Source organism: Panulirus ornatus, chromosome 9, assembly GCF_036320965.1.
Source record: "Panulirus ornatus isolate Po-2019 chromosome 9, ASM3632096v1, whole genome shotgun sequence".
NCBI classification, from domain to species: domain Eukaryota; kingdom Metazoa; phylum Arthropoda; class Malacostraca; order Decapoda; family Palinuridae; genus Panulirus; species Panulirus ornatus.
The window spans coordinates 59,135,059-59,139,985 of NC_092232.1; the positions used below are offsets into that span (position 1 = coordinate 59,135,059).

General features: G+C 41.3%; 1 pseudogene; it reads left to right on the top strand.

Annotated features, from left to right (window-relative positions):
* The first annotated feature begins 1,490 nt into the window (after nucleotides 1-1,490).
* On the top strand, nucleotides 1,491-2,211 carry LOC139750081 (eukaryotic translation initiation factor 4E type 2 pseudogene; annotated as a pseudogene).
* The last annotated feature ends 2,716 nt before the right edge of the window (nucleotides 2,212-4,927 follow it).

A 4,927-nucleotide genomic window follows, 5' to 3' on the forward strand; every position in this document is an offset into this window, starting at 1 on the left:
GAAGGTATTAAGAATATATGGTGTGGGAGGCAAGTTGTTAGAAGCAGCGAAAGTTTTCATCGAGGATGTAAGGCATGTCTTCGAGCAGGAAAAGAGGAAAGTGATTGGTTGTCAATGAATGTCGGTCTGCGGGGTTGTTAGGGAGGTGAATGCAAGAGTTTTGGAGAGAGAGAGGCAAGTATGAAGTCTGTTGTGGATGAGAGAGCTTGGGAAGTGAGTCAGTTGTTGTTCGCTGATGATACAGCGCTGGTGGCTGATTCGGGTGAGAAACTGCAGAAACTGGTGAATGAGTTTGGTAAAATGTGTGAAAGAAGAAAGCTGGGAGTAAATGTGAATAAGAGCAAGGTTATTAGGTACAGTAGGGGTGAGGGACAAGTCAGTTGGGAGGTACATTTGAATGGAGAAAAACTGGAGGAAGTGAAGTGTTTTAGATATCTGGGAGTTGATTCGGCAGCGGATGGAACCTTGGAAGCGGAAGTGAGTCATAGGGTGGGGGAGGGGGTTAAAGTTCTGGGAGCGTTAGAAATGTGTGGATGGTGAGAACGTTATCTCGGAAAGCAAAAATGGGTATGTTTGAAGGAATAGTGGTTCCAACAATGTTATATGGTTGCGAGGCGTGGGCTATAGATAGAATTGTGCGCAGGAGGGTGGATTTGTTGGAAATAAGATGTTTCAGGACAATATGTGTGTTAGGTGGTTTGATTGAGTAAGTAATGAAAGGGTAAGAGAGATGTGTGATAGTAAAAAGAGTGTGGTTGAGAGAGCAGAAGAGGGTGTTTTGAAATGGTTTGGTCACATGGAGAGAATGAGTGAGGAAAGATTGGCAAAGAGGATATATGTGTCAGAGGTGGAGGGAACGACTAGAAGTGGGAGACCAAATTGGAGGTCGAAAGATGGAGTGAAAAAAATTTTGAGTGATCGGGGCCTGAACATTCAGAAGGATGAAAGGCGTGTAAGGAATAGAGTGAATTAGAACGATGCGGTATACCGGGTTCGACGTACAGTCAATGGATTGAACCAGGGTGTGTGAAGCGTCTGGGGTAAACCATGGAAAGTTCTGTGGGGCCTTGATGTGGAAAGGGAGCTGTGGTTTCGTTGCATTATATCTGACAGCTAAAGACTGAGTGTTAACGAATGTGGCCTTTGTTGTCTTTTCCCAGTGCTACCTAGCACACATGCGGGGGGAGGGGGTTGTCATATTCATATGTGGCGGGGTGGCGACAGGAATGAATAAGGGCAGACAGTATGAATTATGTACTTGTGTATATAAGTATATGTCTGTTTGTGTATATATATGTATACGTTGAGATGTGTAGGCATGTATATGTGCGTGTGTGGACGCGTATGTATATACATGTGTATGTGGGTGGGTTTGGGTCATTTCTTTAGTCTGTTTCTTTGCGCCACCTCGCTAACGCGGGAGACAGCGACAAAGCAAAACAAAATAAATACAGTACTGTGTAGTTGACAACTCTTATATCATGTCCACCATGGTGAACAAATACGATGCTCGTAAATCTAATGATGACTCGGGTGAAGAAGAGGGTGGAAATCGCGACTCAAAGGAAACAGAAAAACCATTGCCATCAGTTGAAGTTAAGTGTGGGGAGCATAGAGTGCAGTATACTTATTGTATATGGTTCAGTCGTCGAGCACCAGGAAAGCAGACTACAACACAAAATTATGACCAGAACCTCAGGTTACTTGGAAGATTTGCATCAGTGGAACAGTTTTGGGGTTACGATAGTCGTTTAGTCCTTTCTGTTGACCTAACTTCACACTCGGATATACATAGTTTTAAAGATGGAATAAGGATATACATAGTTTTAAAGATGGAATAAAGCCCATGTGGGAAGATGTTGGGAATAAGAAAGGGGGGAAATGGATTGTTCGTTTACGCCAAGGACTGGCTTCACGGTGTTGGGAGAATATGATATTGGCAATGCTAGGTAACAGTTCATGGTTGGAGATGAGATCTGTGGTGCTGTCATATCAGTGAGATTTCAGGAGGACATTATCTCTATCTGGAATCGAAGTGCACAGGACACAGTAACAACAGGACGAATCCGTGACACTTTGAAGCGAGTTCTTAACCTTCCTCCCAATACAGTTATGGAATATAAAACTCATAATGATTCTCTCAAGCACACCCACTCCTCGTCCAGCCTACTGCGGAAACCTGGCCCTCCCATGAGGCATGACCTGCACTGATGTTTCTATCCTCAAGCCACCCCCCAACCCACCCCCCCCTACCCCCCCACCCCTGCTTGGAGAGAAGAGATTTTTGGGGAGGAGGAGGGAAGAGGTTGAGACAACCATCATGCTCTATGCATCTGTGTGAGTGAGAATATATCTGTGCCAAGTTGCCGTTGTGGTCATGTACATAGGTGATGTATGTTCTGAATTGTTTACAAAGCAACACATACCTTTTCTCTGATACATTTTTGAAAGCCGACACAGAATTACATGGGAATATCTAAGCTGTACTCCTTTTAAGAAATATATGTCTGTGAACTATACTTCAGCTTTATGCTTAACTCGCTAAAGCTTCTTCAAAGACATGCTTTTCAACCAGGCCCAAACAAGACAGTTAGACTACCAAAAAATGGTAAATCAAACTACTGTCCACAATGTGTTTACCATCTTCAAGCAGTCTCTTGCTTTGGTTTAATCAATGAAAGTTTGGACATAAGTTTAAAGTGATCGTGTTTTATCCCTAAGCGAAGTGTTTTTTTTATCCTCAAGCAGCTCTTCCTTTGGTTTGATCAGTGGAATTTAGGAAATGAGTTTAAAGTGATAGTATTTTATCCCTGAGCAAAATATTTTTTGTGCCTCTTGGCAGCATATAAGCTGTTGGTCATTTACAGTTTGTCTTTACTGGGAGGAAGTATTTTGAAGCTAATTACAAAGTAATGGAAAAAAGTAATGCTCCTGGATTTTGTAAAAAAAAAAGAATGTTGTACCTTTTTCTTATGTAGATAGGCATATTTTGGTTTCAGGGGCCCCTTTGTGGGACGAAAATTACCAGAGCAATAGAAAGCCAAGGTGAAAGCTCAAGTGTTCCCTTTTATTTACAGGTATTTAGGATTTTATTATTTTATTATAGATAATAGGGAGGGTATACGACAAAGAGGTTATATGATGGATTGATTACTTATTATTTAATTACTTGTGCAGAAATGTGTTTTATGAGGTGCTATGGATATATGGGTGAATAGATGATTACTTATCCCTGGGGATAGGGGAGAAAGAATTCTTTCCACGTATTCCCTGCGTGTCGTAGAAGGCGACTAAAAGGGGAGGGAGCGGGTGGCTGGAAATCCTCCCCTCTTCTTTTTTTTTTTTAATTTTCAAAAAGAAGGAACAGAGAAGAGGGCCAGGTGAGGATATTCCCTCAAAGGCCCAGTCCTCTGTTCCTAACCCTACTTCGTTGACGCGGGAAATGGCAAATAATATGAACGAAAGAAAAGAAAGAAAGATATATATATATATATATATATATATATATATATATACATATATATATTGTTACGAATTCAATACTTATTCAGGTAAGGTCGCCAGTAACATATGTTACAAATACTACTGTTCCTTGTCTTGCAAGGACGTTATAGATTTGTCAAGTTGCACAACTCAGGATAACACAATAATAATGTTATGGGATTGAATTAAAGACCAGCATTACATTAAATCTACTTATAATGAAAGAATTCAAGTGTACAAAGATAGGCACATAAATCAAGCATGAAACATTACGTTAACATTAAAAGTGAGTTTAACATTGAACATAAGATAACATTTGTACATGACTTAACATTCCAGATAAGATTTCAAGCCAGGAGTTCTCTTTCCTCTAAGGCAGTTCTTCGATAACATTACACTGATAATTATAGCGGGCTTACAGCACAACACTTGGGTAATGGGCTTATAACACAGCAGGGCTTACAGGCTTACAACACAGCAGAACTTACAGCAGGGGTGGACCACTTACCTCGCTGAGCTAGAAAGAGAGAGACTCAGCGGGTGTCATGGGTATATATTACAGTAAAGACAAGCGTTCCCTGCTAGCTATACAACCTTACATTTTGATTGGCTATGAGCCTCAGAAATGTTCCGATTGGTTGGAGAATGCGTAGCTCAAAACTGCGTAGATCACCCTCCCTCTGGTAAGCCTGCAGCGATGACATGTCCAGTACGGTGGCGAAATATTCCGCAGCTGATGACAACTTACCCCCCCCTCCCCCACGCCTCGGGGAAGGGTCGGGGTGCTCAAGGACAAATGACCATCTGGTTTCAAAATAAAATTAAAGTATTACGCCTAATGCTTGGTGTGAACTGACGTTCCGAGGACGTCTCAGAGGGAGGCCTTAATCCTCGTCCTGATAAGAAATAACATACACAAGGACACACACACGTTATATACGCGAACATGTGAGCACAAACACACGTGTTCCGTAACACCCTCCTCCTTAAAGGAGAAAATTCCTGGAAGAGGAATTTTCTTAAGAGCGGGATAAACAATCAGCTAACACAATCTGTTAACACATAAGATGTGCTGAAAATAATGTAACGTAAAAATTGTACATAACAAGGCCCATGTATCTAATATTGACTCCGTTCCCATAACTTGTGAACATTTTGAAAGGTTTGGTAGTCAGTACACTCTGATTGGCTGAAGAACACAAATATACAGTGTTATAATACAAATAGGAAAACAAAGGTTACTTCTATGATTGCTTGAATAACACATAAACAAAGCGCTACAATACAAATAGCAAAACAAAAGTTCCCTCTTCATGGTAGGGCTATCTGTTTGGGCTCAACCTTCTTTCCGTCCTCCTGCATGGGGACCTTACCAGCCTTTACAACACTGGCGGCATTCACAGCTAATCTGGTTGGAGCCTGCAAAATAAAACAGTTGAAAATT